The sequence below is a fragment of the Panicum virgatum genome, chromosome 6K, assembly GCF_016808335.1.
Source record: "Panicum virgatum strain AP13 chromosome 6K, P.virgatum_v5, whole genome shotgun sequence".
NCBI lineage: Eukaryota > Viridiplantae > Streptophyta > Magnoliopsida > Poales > Poaceae > Panicum > Panicum virgatum.
The window spans coordinates 28,075,532-28,092,108 of record NC_053141.1 but is presented as its reverse complement, the minus strand read 5'-3'; the positions used below and the strand labels follow the sequence as shown (position 1 = coordinate 28,092,108).

Sequence of the window (16,577 nt, the reverse complement as noted above, 5' to 3'; positions counted from 1 at the left end):
AACTCGAAGAAATAGACGTCTACAAGTTATCCGAGCAAGAGACTTCATCTATGGTCATCGCCAGACCTTAAACATGCCATATCCTAGTAGTGGGCGCTGGTTTATTTTCCAAATTATTTTCTCAAAATTTTGTTTTCAGCAGCGCCAAGTTTTTGTTTGAAAAAAAAAATTTGCTTCATGCTTGTGCCTTAGTTGGTTGGTACACATTTTGTGTGCCAACCCCCCCCTATTCTAACATTTCACCAAGTGTGCAGGGGAAGTACATGAACATTATTGGGACAAACCCCTGGATGAAGTTTAGTACAATCCGATGCACCCGTGCCTGTCCAAACATCGCCAAGTGCTATTTGTCACGGAGGTTTGCGACCCCATGTTCCTTTCCCTTCCAGGTTTTCGTTCAAGTTCATTCTGGATTGAATAAATTTAAAATTGGATGAAAACTTTGGAAGAGATGAATTCATACATGATTCTCAAGGGTGTCTAAGTTTTATTTCTTATGCAAGTACTTGTTACCTTTGGAACTTACATAATAGGATCACCTGAAGCTTGTCTATTGACCCTCATGATATAATGAAATGCAAGACATGTTCTTTCTAATTCAAAGTCTTGGAGAGTTGTTTTTAAAAGGCTAAAATGAGGCAATTCTCATGCTCTTTCAACTTTACAAAAGTCCTATCCAGAGCCATATATGAGTAGAGTTGAGCCCACATAGCTATCTTTTTATATTTTGAGCTTGATCAAACATCGTTGCCTTTCGAGAAATGTCATGATCATCTAGTACTTTGGTCATCCACCACGCACATTCATCAATAAAGTCCATCAAAAGTGGTTCATCGGAAGCTCTCCATCCCCCTGAAAAAAAGAGAGAAAAGAGAAAAAGTGGGAAGCGAGTGAGGAGACACTCTTACTCGAGCAAAAAAAAAAGAGGACAAAGGGGAAGGATGGAGAAGCCAAGATCAAACACCACTCAAAGGACATTCATCCATCGCACACATGCACATGACCAAGTTCTAAGGTGACATGACCTCTCAAAGACAAGATTTTTGATCTTGCAAAATAAATGAGGAAGATATGCAACTTTATCCCTACCTCGAGCTACACAAAAGCCTATCAAAAAATAGGAGAGGTTTCTTAGTTTACCTTAGTGAGACTCTAATACAAAAGAGAGACTAAGAGTGAGTTGAAAGAGATGAGAGCATGCCTCCTGTTTTGAAAATCTTGCAAAAACTCCAAGTACAGAGAAAAGGAAATGAATCATGTTCTCCATCAAGTTGTTCTGAGGATCAATATTCAGAGATGAAGGTGTTAGCCACCCGGAATCCAAGGTATGAGGAAAGCATAGAAATAATTCTTATACATTCTTTGAGCTCATGAATTCTGGACTTTGCTTGATCCGCTGGATCTATTCCGACTCTTTTTGCTCGGGACGAGCAAAGTCTAGGTGTGGGGGTGTGTTGGCAGTTGATTTCTATGATTTTTACCGCCAACATTTCTCCAGAATTCATGATTTGAGAGCCAACACAAACTAAATCTGATTTATTTTAACGAGTTCCACAAGTTTTGTTGAGTATTTGAATGCAGGAACAACATGTACGAAATTTGGCCAAAATGGGAGGAATCCCAGGCCGGCCGGCCTATACCCCATGGGTTTGATGCTCATCTTTGGTCAGAATGCTCATGAGTGCAAATGCAAGCTAATCCAATGTGGTTCTGTACAAAATGCACAAACCAAGACCGAAAGGCTTGAGCCATGAGAAGTTGGGTCCACATGCAGTACTCCAACTCAACCCAAGCCTGAAACCGTCCATGAGAAGAATATGCAACCATTGATCAACACGTCAGTGGATCAGAGGGCCGAGAAGGGACAAGCCCAGGCCGGCCAGCCTAGGTCAGGCCGCCTGGCCCCCAACTGGCTTGCTTCGGACCAACACAACTAAAACCGACTTCATCAGACAATCAGGAGCATTCAGTAAAAAGGCGGTGGACAACGGACGACATCCCCAGGCCGGCCGGCCTAGGGGAGGCCGGCCGGCCTCACCTTTTTGCGCCACGTGTGCAGCCTTCGAGTGGAAGATACATAACTGCCATGCATGAGTGGACAGCTTGGCTTTCAAGCTAAGCTACCGTAGCTTTGCTTACAAGCTAAGAAAACCTTAGCCTTGCTTACAAGCTAAGCCACCCACCTTGGAGGCCTATAAAAGGCAGCCCACACCCCCACTCTCAACACACCATTTGGAGAGGAGAAGAGCCTCAAACAAGATGTAGTCCATCTTAGAATAGGGAGAATATGAGGTGAGAGCTTTGGTGAAAACCAAGCTAAAGGAGCGGTGCTAAATTATTTCAGCCTTACTCCACTTTTGTAAGCCACCTCAGAGGAATGAAATATCTTCGGAGTGAAGTTCCTCGCCTCTCGTCGGTATCTCGCTAGTCTTTCTCTTTACCTCAGTTACTTGTTTACTTTCTGTCTTTGATCTGCGGGATCCCTAGTCTGCGTAAGTAGCAAGTTCTACTTATTTGAAAGTGCTCTCTGCCTTGCCGGGAGGTAGGAGTACGCAACTCGATAGTTGTAGGCATGGTGCCTAGACTGGGTTAGTTACATAGGGTTGTGTTCCACCCCAAGGTACCATTGTGGTAGGCGGCAGGTGGTGACAGCCCTGTCCGTCCCTCGTAGTCCACCATGTTCGGGTGTTTTCATAGCAGTAGTGCCGACTGCCGTTAGACTCCCTTCTCACCCCAGTCTGAGTCCTTCTCTGAGGCCGCCGAAGTAGATCAAGATAGTTTAGTCTCAAGTCTTCTGGGTAACGAGTTGGCTAACCGGCGTTAGACCCTCTACCCACTTATCTCTCTTCCCCTGATGGGTCCGATTGAACTAGTTCTAGACCTAGTCGAAGCTTTACCATTCCTTGGATTCGATTCCCAGGTATACTCCCTGGTGAAAGCTACATCGGTCTCTGTGCACTTGCAGAGTAATTCGTATAGGCTAAGGAGTGCCAACAGGTGTCAGCTGGAGAATTCTTAGGTTTCTTAGTACATCAGAGAGGTATTGAGGTGGGACAGAAAAGCATGAAAGCTATAGACAAAGTGGTTCCACCAACTACCAAGAAGGAGTTGCAATCCCTCCTCGGCAAAGTCAATTTTGTGAGAAGATTCATATCAAATCTGTCCAAAAGAGTTTTGCCGTTCTCTCCACTGTTAAAGCTGAAGCAGAATCAAGAGTTCAAATGGGGTGATGAACAACAGAAGGCGTTTGAGGAGATTAAGGAATATCTGAAGGCTCCACAAGTGTTAGTACCTCCTCAACTAAATAATCCTTTCAAGTTGTACGTGGTGGCCGACACCCATACGATTGGATCGGCCCTTATGCAAGAATTTGAAGGAAAGGAGCAAGTCGTGTTCTATCTCAGTAGAAGATTATTGGATCCAGAAACCAGGTATACACCGGTTGAAAAGCTTTGCTTGTGTCTATATTACTCGTGCACTAAGCTTCGTCATTATCTGTTGTCGTCTGAGTGCACGGCAGTTTCAAAGGAAGATGTGATCAAGCATATGCTGTTAATGCCAATTCTCAACGGAAGGATCGGCAAATGGATCCTGGCACTATCAGAATTTGACTTGAGGTTTGAGTCAGCAAAAGCGGTCAAGGGACAAGTGATGGCTGATTTTATCACTCAACACCATGGGCCTTCAGTTAATCATTTGGATATAGCTCCTTGGACTCTGTTCTTCGATGGATCATCATGCAGGCATGGTGGAGGAGTTGGAATTGTTATCATATCTCCTAGAGGCAAGATTTATGAGTTTGCTATGAACATTGGACCCACGGTGACCAATAATCAAGCTGAATATGAAGCGATTCTTAAGGGACTTCAACTTCTCCTAGAAGTAAAGGCCGATGTAATTGAGGTATTCGGAGATCCTCAATTAGTGATCAATTAGTTGCTCGGCCGATATGAATGCAGGGATCACATTCTAAGGAAATATTATGAGGAGTGTCTAGTTTTGTTAAAGAAATTCTATCTGGTTTCTCTGTAACATACACCGGGTGCGCAAAATGGAGAAGCTAACCGTCTGGCTCAAAGTGCTTCAGGTTATCTTGTGATCCAGGAAAGCTATAGCAATGAAGAGGCTGAAAACAAAGATTGGAGAACTGAGACTGCCTATTACTTGAAGGATCCATCGCAGAAAGTCTCTCACAAGCTGAGGTATAAGGAAATTAAGTATGTTCTTCTTGATGCTCAGTTATATCACAAAACCATTGATAGAATCTTGCTCAAGTGCTTAAGTCAAGAAGAGGCAATAAGAATGATGAGTGAGGTACATGAGGTTTTGTGTGGTGCTCACCAGTCTGCTCATAGGATGAAGTGGATGATCAGAAGGACAATATACTTTTGGTCGACAATGTTGGAAGATTGCTTTGAGTTTTATAAAAGTTTTCAAGATTGTTAATGTTTCATCAAGATTTAGAGGGCACCAGCTTCAGCTATGAACCCAATTGTTAAGCCATGGCCATTTAGAGGATGGGGCATTGATCTGACCGGTCAAAATTTTCCACCATCAAGTAAAGGACACTTTTATACTGGTGGCTACATATTATTTTACCAAGTGGGTAGAATTAATTCCCTTGAAGAAAGTCAGATCAGAAAATATGGTTAATTTTATCAAGGAGCACATAATTCATAGATTTGGGATTCCTCAGACAATTACGACCGATCAGGGGACAATATTTGCATCATCTGAGTTCGCCGATTTTATTGATGGTATGGGAATTAAGTTGCTTAATTCTTCTCCTCATTTTTCTTAGGCTAATGGTCAGGCTGAAGCTTCGAATCAGATCATGATTAAGCTTATTAAGAAGAAAATTGATGAGAAGCCAAGGAAGTGGCATTTGACTCTCAATGATGCATTGTGGGCTTATCGGATGGCCTGCCACGGTTCAGCTAAAGCTTCCCTTATGAAATTGTCTATGGGCATCATGTAGTTTTGCCATGGGAAATGCAATCTGAATCCAGGTGAATTGTGTTGCAAAAGGACTTAACGGTCGAGGATTATAAAAATCTCTTGATTGATGAATTAGAAGATTGACATGAGGTGCGGCCTTTGGAGAACATTGAAAGGAATAAGATTCGAGTTGCAAAATAGTATGACAAGAAAGTTAAGCTCAAGGAGTTTTCAGAGGGAGACTTGGTGTGGAAGGTGATCTTGCCGATCGAAACTAAAGACAACAAGTTTGGCAAATGGTCCCTAAATTGGGAAGGTCCTTTCCGCATAGCTAGGTGTGCGCCTGGTAATGCTTACATTTTGAAAACAATGAAGGGAGAAGAATTCAACAGAGCAATCAATGGGCATTTCATAAAATGTTACTATCCTTGCATGGGGGTTAACACCTAAAGCTGGTTTTCTGACCTGGCTCGAATAGCGGACACTAAATGTGTCACCTTTAGTGCAAAAAACTCCAACACAGGAGAATAGCTGGAGTAGCATGCATCGCCTTTAGCGCAAAAATGAAAACAAAACAAGCATGCAAGTCATCACAGATTGGTATGGAACAAACTGAACATTTGCAGAATGGTTTATATATTACAAACATTATTATTCAGAATTGTTCTTTACTCGTCATCCTCATCATCTTCGAACGCCTTCTGGATGATTTCCTGGGGAGGAGTGAGGTCGACGATGGGCTGGGTGTGGGAAAAGAAAGTAATACGCATTAATTGGAAAGCCCAATCGGCGCACTCGCAAGAGATGGAATGAGACAAAATTGAGTAATGGTTCCACATCCATGAGGTCGTTACCGGACAGCTGAGGAAAGTAATTGGGAAGATCCTTATGGCCATCGGAAGAGCTGTAGAGGTCGGCAATATACAAGCAGTTGAATTGCCGAGATACAAGGTCTAAAGTCATAATTTTGGAATAAAATGAATTTTATCCTAAAATTGGGGGCATGTGTTAACACCAGATTTTGGTAACGAATTAGGATGACAAGTGGGCCAGTGCTAGATTGTTGGCACTCCTTAGCCTAAACGAATTACTCCGCATGCGCACATAGACCAATTGTAGCTTTCACCAGGGAGTATACCTGGGATATCGAATCCAAGGAATGGTAAGGCTTTGACCAAACCTAGAACTAGTTCAACCGGACCCACCAGGGGAAGAGAGGTAAGTGGGTAGAGGGTCTAACGTTGGTTAGCCAACTCATTACCTAGAGGACTTGCAACTAAACTATCTTGATCTGCTTCGGCGGCTGGAAGAGGAAGGACTTCAGAAAGGGGTGAGAGGGGAGTCCAATGGCAACCTGCAACTACTGCTACGAAAACACCCGAACGTGGTGGACTACATGGGACAGACAGGGCTGTCACCACCTGCCGCCTACCACAACAGTTCCGTGGGGTGGAACACAACCCTATGTAACTAACCAAGTCTAGGCACCACGCCTAAGACTATCGAGTTACGTACTCCTGCCTCCCGGCAAGACAGAAAGCACTCTCAAATAAGTAGAACTTACTACTTACACAGACTAGGGATCCTGCTGATCAATGACAGAAAGTAAACAAGTAACTGAAGTAAAGAGATAGACTAGCGAGATACCGACGAGAGACGAGGAACTTCACTCCGAAGATATTCCATTCCTCCGAGGTGGCTTACAAAATGGAGTATGGCCGAAAGAACTCGGCACCGCTCCTTTACTTTGGCTTTCACCAAGACTCTCACCTCATACTCTCCCTATTCTACTAAGTGGGACTCACATCTTGCTTGGACTCTTCTCCTCTCCAAATGGTGTGTGCTGAATGAGGGGTGGGGGCTCCCTTTTATAGGCCTCCAAGGTGGGTTGCTTAGCTTGTAAGCAAGGCTAAGGTTGCTTAGCTTGTAAGCTAAGCTATGGTTGGCTTGACTTGGAAGCAAAGCTGTCCACGCATGCATGGCGGTTGTAACTTCCAATTGAGGGCTGCACACATGGCGGTTGTAACTTCCTCTTGAAGGCTGCACACATGGCGCAATAAGGTCAGCCTGGCCGGCCTGGGGTGTCGTCTGTTTTCCACCGCCTTTCTGCTGGATGTCCTGGATCACCCGTAGATGTCAGTTGTATTTGCGTTGGTCCGAAGCGATGCAGTTAGAGGCCGGCCGGCCTGGGGTTGTCCCCCCTCTGCCCTCCGTTCCACCGACGTGTCAATCAACGCTTATATTTTTCTCCTCAAGTCGGTTTAGGACTTGGTTCTGAGTTTGGTCACTGCAGGTGGACCCAACTTGTCATGGTTCAAACCTTTCAGTATTGGTTTATGCATTTTGTATAAAACCAAGTTGGATTGGCTTGTATTTGCACTCATGAGCACTCTGACCAAATATGAGACTGAATTGCCAAGGTGGATAGGTTGGCCGGCCTGGGTTTTCTCCCATTTTAGCCAAATTTCATACATGTTGTTCCTGCATTCAAATACTCACCAAAACTTATGGAACTTGTTAATATAAGTTAATTTGGCATGTACATGACCTTTGTTTTAAGAAATCAGGCAGAGCGTTGGCGGCGAAAATCACCGATATCGACCGCCAACACACCCCCACAGCCAGACTTTGCTTGCCCCGAGCAATAAGGTCAAAGAAAAGCGAAGCCTGGTTTCATGAAATCAAAGAATGCATAAGATTTATTTCTAAACTTTCCTCATACCTTGGATTCCGGGTGGCTAACACCTTCACCTTCGAATATTGATCCCCAGAACAACTCGATGGAGAACATGATTCACTTCCTTTTCTCTGTACTTGGAGGTTTTGCAAGATTTTCAAAACAGGAGGCATGCTCTCATCTCGTTCAACTCACTCTTAGTCTCTCATTTTGTGTTTGAATCTCACTAAGGTCTTTAGAGAAAACCTCTCCTATGTTTAAATAGGCTTTTGTGTGGCTCAAGGTAGGGATAAACTTGCATATCTTCCTCATTTATTTTGCAAGATCAAAGATCTTGTCTTTAAGAGATCATGTCATATTTTAGAACTTGGTCATGTGCATGTGTATGTGAGGGATGAATGTCCCTTTGAGTGGTGTTTGACTTTGGCTTCTCCATCTTTCCCCTATGTCCCTTTTTTTTTTGCTCGAGTAAGATTGTTGCTCACTCTTTTTTTCAGGGGGATGGAGAGCTTTTGGTGAATCACTTTTGTTGGACTTTATTAATGAACATGCACAGTGGATGACCAAAGTACTTGATGATCATGACATTTCTCGAAAGGCAATGATGTTTGATCAAGCTCTAAATGTCAAAAGATAGCCATGTGGGTTCAATTCTATTCATGTATGGCTCTGGATAGGACTTTGTATGGTTGAAAGTGAATGAGAGTTGCCTTTTTTTAGCTTTTAAAGAAACACTCCAAGACTATGAATTAGAAAGAATATGTCTCTCATTTCATTATATCATGAGGGTCAATAAACAAAAGTTCAAGTGATCCTATCATGTAATAAGTTCCAAAGGTAACGAGTACTCGCATAAGAAATAAAGCTTAGCCACCTTTAGAAGTCATGAGTTCTCTTCCAAGAGTTTCATTCAAAATTTAATTTTATTTCATTTAGAACTAATTTGAATGAAATCAGGAATGAAAAGAAGGATGGGGTTGCAAACCTCCTTGATGAGTTGTTATGTCGATGTTTTGGTTAGGCACGGGTCTAACCTAGCTACCGGATCTTGAGTTGCATCAAATTTTGCTCAACTTCGCCAAAGAGTCCGTCTCAGTGTTGTTCATGATGTTCATCTGCGCACTTGATGAAAATATTAGAATAGGGGGGGTCGGTTGGCACACAAATGTGCACCAACCAACTAAAGCACAAGCATGAGGCATTTATTTCATTTTATTTTAGTTTTTTTTTCAAAAATAACTGGGCGCTTCTGAAACAAAACTTGAGAAATAAACTGGCGCCCATTATCCTAGACTAGGGTAAGGTATGTTTAAGGTCTGGCGATGACCATAAACGAGGGCTCTAGCTCGAATAACTCATAGTCGTTTATCCCTTTGAGTTCTAGTAGTTCGGGCTCGAGGAATATTTACAACATTCCCGTCATCGTCCTGGAGGGTTAATTAGATAAGGCTCTTTCCACTTACTTCTAAGCTTGTCACGACCAATCAGACGAAGGTGGGAATTAAAGAGTAGTACCTTATTTTCCCATTTCGAAATGCTTGATCTTGATCCGCTTATCGTGTCATCTTTTCATCCGCTCCTTGTAGAGCTTGGAGCTGTGGTAAGCCTACTTCCTCCATTCATCCAATTCAGCCCATTGGATTTGACTTTTAACCACGACTGATTGAAGATCCATTTTTCACCTCTTAATTGCCCCGTGGGATTTGAACTCATGGTCAACTGGTGTATGACAAGTTTTGCCATAGATCAGCTGGTGCAGTATTTGTCCAATCAGCGTCTTGAAGGATGTTCAATAGGTCCAGAGTGCCTCGGGTATCATGCCATTCCATCCTTTCCCCATGGCATTAGCTATCTTCTGCAGAATGTTTCTGATCGTCTTGTTAGATATTTCTGCTTGGCCATTGGTCTAGGGATGGTATGGAGTAGTAGCCCGGTGGTTTTACTCTCAACTCGCTGAGACACTTCCTGTAGGTCTTGTCTTGTGAAGTGTGAGCCTTCACCACAAAACATGATTCTTTGAAATTTAAAACAAGGAAATGTGATTTCCTGAATCATCTTCTTTGAATTCTTCGAGTCGGCCGCAACACAGGAAGTGCTTCATCCATTTGGACAAATAGTCCTTGGCCTCCAAGATGCATTTGCTCTGACATAGGGAAAGACTCACAAAGTGAACTCCCCATATGTCGATTACTTCCAACTGAAGGTTGCTCTTCAGTGGTGTAGCATCTAACATCTTGGGCACCGCACAGATTCTTTAGCGTCTTAAAACTTGGTTGGCTAGAATTATGGATTCTGCCAAACCTAAGCATGGATACGGAATACTCTGTAGTGTCATCCTTATGGTAAGGAGTAGCACAGTCGAGAATCTTGCGGGTCTCACATAGCGGGATGCAGCGGTTGGAGTAAACCAATAGCACGGACTTCAATAGATAGGGGTTCTCCCAAGGGTGGTATTTTCTGAGGTGAATATAACTTCTTCTTGTCTTCATCTAGAGATATATATATCCAGTCTCCATAAAATTCACTTAGTTCTCATACCTTGGACTAGATATAGTGATCTCCAGAAGAGTATCATCTCTCAAGAAGTCAATCGGTTACTCAAATCCTTGAGAGATGAGCAGCCACACAATTTTCTACTCCTACCTTATCTCTGATTTCCAAATCAAATTCTTGTAGGAGCAGAATCCAACAGATGAGTCGTGGCTTGTCTTCCTTCTTGATCACATGTGCTTTAGTGTAGCATGATCCGTGTATGCTATCACCTTAGCACCAACCAAGTAGGAGCTGAACTTAATGCAAATACCAACACCAGAAGTTCCTTCTCCGTTGTTGCATAACCGTGCTCCGGTCAATGTCTTACTTGCCTAAGATTTGGCATAATGCTGATTATCCTTGCATTGACCCAACACTGCACTGACGGCGTAGTCATTTGCATCGCACGTGGTCTCGAAAGGAAATTTCCAATCGGGAGGATGCATGATGGGTGAAGAAACGAGTGCCTCATGGCACTCAATGTCCGAGGACAATTTTTGCTCGGACCATAAAGTGATACTTCTCCCAATTAAGGTTAAAGTGTGTTTCTTGGCAATTCTTAAGAACTTTGTCTGAATTCTCAAGGTAATCTTTGCTAGGGACTGAGAAATCATCCATGAAACCCTTCATGATGCTCTCGATTTGGTCAGAGAAAGTCGCCATCTTACACCTCTGAAGTAAAGCAAGTGCATTGCAAAGACCAACGACATTCACCAGTAGGCGAATGTGCCATAGGGACAGGTGAAGGTAGTCTTACTTGGTCATACCAATTTGGTGATGACCAGAATATCCGTCAAGGTATTGGAAGAATGAGTGCTTAGCCAGCCATTCAAGCATCTTGTCAAAGAAAGGGAGAGGATAGTGGTCATTACAGATAGTCTTGTTGACTATCGATACACGTACTTGATGACTTTCCTCTGGGATATGAGTGCTCTACTCTCAGAGGTGATTGCTCCCTTCTTTGTGACCACTTGAACTAGGCTGACCAAAACACTATCTTACACGTGGTTGATGACGCCTGCGTGCAGTAGTATCAACACCTCTTGGTTCACTACCTTCCTCATCTCATTGTTCAGCCATCACTGGTGCTCTCGAGATGACTTATGATCCCGTTTCATAAAAATGCGATGGGTGCACAAGTCGGGGCTGATCCCCTTTCTAGTCATGGAGAGAATACCCGATGACGGACCGGTACTTCTCTAGGACTGCAACGAGCAGCCAAGTCTCACTCTCTGTCAGCTTGTCGCTGATGAAGACTAGCATGCTACTGTTGTTGTTGGAGAAAGGCAAACTTCAGCCTAGGAGGCAGTGGTTTCAGCTCAGGAAGAAGATGTTGCGGTTTTTCTTCTTCGTTGAACTTGAGGTGGCCGCCCGGATCTGTTTCCTAGGTGAAGTGAATGGCATCTTCTTCAGAGATAAACTGCCTTCTCCACTCGATCTTGCTCCGGTCTAGTCTTTTGTATTACCTGAATGGACTAGACTAACCAGGATCTTATCTTTGTCAACCTCGAGCTATGAAGAGTATCTTGGTATCCATTAGGGCTGACAAGTAGCTCTATTGGCTGACTGATCAAGAGAACTTTTCACCTTCAGGGATATCGAAGATGTGGAGATCCAGAAAGATCTTGTTATGCCCCATCTTTAAGGACATAACATGGAAAAATCTCCTTACTCTCCATCATCTGGCCATCGATCCACTTCGGGTGCTTACGGGAGAAGGACACGATTTCCTTCGGATCGTAGAAGTTCTCTTGTGCTGCAGCATCCCCAATAGTGCAAAGGAGTTTTCAAGAATTGAATTCCGCTCCTCTACCATTCCTTGCTAGTGATCACAGTAAGACCCTCAATCTATGACGTAGCATTTGGAATGAATGCCTCAGATCTTGAGCATATGCACTTATACTCCTTCGGCATGTTTGAAACATGACCGAGGTCATGATGAGCATTGGCATATCATCAATGAGTGGCTCATAATCTATGGACTTGAGTGGTTCGGTAATTTCCACAATACGTGGTGGAGGTGAGAGGATGCAGCTGATAGGGTGATCAGTTGGTTTGGGTGGAAGAAAAAACTAACAAAATGTTGCTTCAACATCTTCCGGAATTTGATGAGGTATCCCGGATTTTGCCATTAGCAAAGATCTTTCCCACTCTGTTCCAAGTGCGAACACTTTGGTAGCAGGGGAGCAAAATTCATCCTTCAACTTGATCCAATCTCCTACAACTCTCCCCGCCGTCTGGTCGTACCAAATTTTCGCTTCGCCCGTTAGAGAGAATGGGGAGAGCTTCACCGTAAGGTGTTTTGGTTCGAACCGGGTATAGTTGAATTCCAGCAGGGATTCTTGTCCTTTCTCATAGAGAAGGACTTTGCGCGAACCATGATTTATGAGATTGGGATTGATCTTGTAACCATCAGATAAGGGGGGGGATGGTAAGATGGTGGCCGTTCCAAATACTCGCGGGATGGAATTGCCGGATAACTAGGAGTAGAACTCCATGTGGATGGGCGGAAAGGTGTACAGCTGAACGAATTCTAGAATAGTCTTGCTACCATTCCCCGGCAACGGTAACAGAAAGCTTGTTGGCACTCTTTAGCCTAAACGAATTACTCCGCAAGCGCACAGAGACCGATTGTATCTTTCACCAGGGAGTATACCTGGGATATCGAATCCAAGGAACGGTAAAGCTTCGACCAAACCTAGAACTAGTTCAACCGGACCCACTAGGGGAAGAGAGGTAAGTGGGTAGAGGGTCTAACATCGGTTAGCCAACTCATTACCCAAAGGACTTGCAACTAAACTATGTTGATCTGCTTGGGCGGCTGGAAGAGGAAGGACTTCAGAAAGGGGTGAGAGGGGAGTCCAACGGCAACCTGCAACTACTGCTATGAAAACACCCGAATGTGGTGGACTACGAGGGACGGACAGGGCTGTCACCACCTGCCGCCTACCACAACGGTTCCGTGGGGTGGAACACCATCCTATGTAACTAACCAAGTCTAGGCACCACGCCTAACACAATTGAGTTACGTACTCCTACTCCCGGCAAGACAGAAAGCACTCTCAAATAAGTAGAACTTGCTACTTACACAGACTAGGGATCCCGCTAATCAATGACAGAAAGTAAACAAGTAACTGAAGTAAAGAGAAAGACTAGAGAGATAACGACGAGAGACGAGGAACTTCACTCCGAAGATATTCCATTCCTCCGAGGTGGCTTACAAAATGGAGTAAGACCGAGAGAACTCGGTACCGCTCCTTTACTTTGGCTTTCGCCAAGACTCTCACCTCACACTCTCCATATTCTACTAACTGGGACTACATCTTGCTTGGACACTTCTCCTCTCCAAATGGTGTGTGCTGAATGAGGGGTGGGGGCTCCCTTTTATAGGCCTCCAAGGTGGGTTGCTTAGCTTGTAAGCAAGGCTAAGGTTGCTTATCTTGTAAGCTAAGCTATGGTTGGTTTGACTTGGAAGCAAAGCTGTCCACGCATGCATGGCGGTTGTAACTTCCACTTGAGGGCTGCACACATGGCGGTTGTAACTTCCACTTGAGGGCTGCACACATGGCGCAAAAAGGTCAGGCCGGCCGGCTAGCCTGGGGTGTCGTCCATTTTCCACTGCCTTTCTGCTGGACATCCTGGATCACCCGTAGATGTCGGTTGTATTTGCGTTGGTCCGAAGCGAGGCAGTTAGGGGCTGGGCGGCACGGCCTAGGCCGGCCGGCCTGGGGTTGTATGCCCTCGGCCCTCCGCTCCACCGACGTGTCAATCAACGCTTGTATTTTCCTCCTCAAGTCGGTTTAGGACTTGGTTCTGAGTTTGGTCACTGCAGGTGGACCCAACTTGTCATGGCTCAAGCCTTTCGGTATTGGTTTATGCATTTTGTATAAAACCACATTGGATTGGCTTGTATTTGCACTCATGAGCACTCTGACCAAAGATGAGCCTGAATTGCCAAGGTGGATAGGTCGGCCGGCCTGGGTTTTCTCCCATTTTAGCCAAATTTTGTACATGTTGTTCCTGCATTCAAATACTCACCAAAACTTATGGAACTTGTTAATATAAGTGAATTTGGCATAAATATGACCTTTGTTTCAAGAAATCAGCGGAGCGTTGGCGGCGAAAATCACCGATATCGACCGCCAACAAAGATGCTAATCTGGCGTCGGGTAGTGATATGCAAATAAGAGCCCATCGGCAAAGGCTGTAGATAAGGTGTATCGGCAAAGCTGTACGTGTAAGGTGCATCGGGAAACCTGAAGGAATGACCCCGCATCGGAAAAAGTCCCTAGGAAGGCTTCGCGTCGACAAAGTCCCGCGAGGGAGACCATCGGCAAAAGGGTGCGCAACAGTTTGAAGCGGATAAGAAGGATGATGTCACCCGAAGTGTTGCGGCCTGGAATCAGAAGGCGGACTCCAACGAAAAGGGAAAGCTTGGAGCCAAAGTTGTCTTCTTTTGGGATATTCCTTATTTTGTTTCGTATTTGATTAGGACTCGTGTTAGCTTCAGGGTATAAATAGAAACCCTACGACAATGTAAAGAACTCTCCAACAATCAATACACAAACCGGCCCCGTGCCTTTCGAGTCCAGTCGAGTCGTCGAGTTCTTCGAGATGGCTATTCGATCCGTCGACCTCCGTAAGTCTCGACAACCTTGTCTATCAGGTCTAGTATCGTGCGGCAGATTTAGATGAGATGGCAAGTAGTCTTGTTTTACTTTGCTTAGTATTGTGTGGCAGATTTAAGCTTAGTAGCAGGAGGTCTTCGTTTCACCTCGTATCATACGGTGGATTAAGGTAGAACAAGATAGTTATCGAGTCTTGGTTGAGTTGGGTGTCGTGCGGCAGGCATAGATTTGGCTCAAGGATTAGTTATCGGCTCTATTAAATCGGGCTAATATAGTAGATTCATTAAGTTATCCAAAGTGTTGATTATTTATTATTGTTTATATTTATTGCAACACTTTTTTGCCCAATCTAGATTGATCGAGCTTGGCCTTACATCTTTTATAGATCTAATTTGTCTTTGATGCTTTTTATGTCCATCTTGCCGTGACAGTTAGATCTAGTGCTTGCATTGGCCCAGTTATATAAATCTAGATTGTTACATGTTGTGGGTTCGAGCTTGTTAGATGCAAATAGATGCTTGACAGAGCTGGGTGTCGTGCGGTAGACGTAGGTTTTTGGGTTGCTTTAGAGCTAGTCATCCGGTTGACTAGAATTTGATTCAATCTGATTGGTTTATTTGTGTTTGGCTCGTTTGTTCCTGCTCTATGAACCCCGGATCGGCAAACTTGCCGATGCGGTTATGCTTTCACAAGTAGTAAGTATTTATAGATCTGTCAGGTAATGCATGCTTTTAGCTTCTTGCTTCTAGGTCGTGTCATGCGGTGGATTAGTCTAGTTGTGAGCAGTGGCATATATCTAAGAAAGTGGTATCATGCGGTGAATTAGCTTGATTGGGTTTATGCTGGACGGGTTTAGGAAGATTAGTCATGCGGTGGACTAGTTAGATTAAGCCTATGCATGTGTTATTTAGACTAGATTTATTTATATGAGCTACCCCTTTTATCTATCATGTTAACTATATTTGATTGGCTAAGGTTATGTGCTTTACAAATTGTTATTCATATAGCTGGTTTAATCTTTTTAACATGCTCACTGATCACGATCGGCAAACATGTTTTTGTTCATTCATTCATCAGAATTGCCGATCACATCGTTTATCCGTTTGGCAGACAACTTCCTATCTGTATGTCTCATACAATCAGCTCTAGAGCCATAAATATGGAACTGTCTGGCAACACCCGATAAGTTCTAGCTTTTGTTACTGATCGGTTTTTCTCCCTTGTCAATTGCATGTCAAATTGACTAGCATGTCCCAGATCTCACCTTTTTGAAGCCACGCGTTTTGGCTTGCTGTGTGTTAGGCACAATGTGCCGACTGAACATGGCTGCTTGTTCTATGGACCTACTACCCCAGGCCACTTCCACCACAGAGTACGAGGAGGCAGCCGCCTATGTGAGGAGGGTATACTACTCTGACGCTCTACGTGCAATGGGAGACTGCCAAGTACCCCCTCCGATAGATTAGTCTTGTCCCAGCTATAGATTCACCATGATGTAGGAGTAGAGATTCTACTATGGAGAGCCCTGCGTGGCTAATGGGATATGTCTCAGTCATGAGCCTCTATCATGAATTGATTAGGAGTTCCACCTTTGATCTACCTGCGTGTAGTGCGATCCTCGAGTTCAGGAGTAGTAGTTGATGAGCTCGATTTCATGTAATAAAACTCATGTAATGAATGTTCGGATCTTATTGCATCTTAATGGACCTTATCGCTTGAAAGGACCGGTAGTGCGCTCTAGCCTAAGAGGGGGAGGGGGTGAATTATGCAAACTAAAAACTTAGACCTATGACTCCAAATAT

The 16,577-nt window shown here is 44.1% G+C and overlaps 1 long non-coding RNA gene across 1 annotated transcript; it reads right to left on the bottom strand.

The window, feature by feature from the left end:
• Positions 1 to 464: 464 nt before the first annotated feature.
• LOC120712154 lies at positions 465 to 13,557 on the bottom strand. The gene is made up of 2 exons (XR_005690724.1): positions 6,586 to 13,557; positions 465 to 852 (listed from the first exon to the last, which is right to left on the bottom strand). It is a non-coding gene; the product is annotated as an uncharacterized LOC120712154 (long non-coding RNA).
• Positions 13,558 to 16,577: the final 3,020 nt, after the last annotated feature.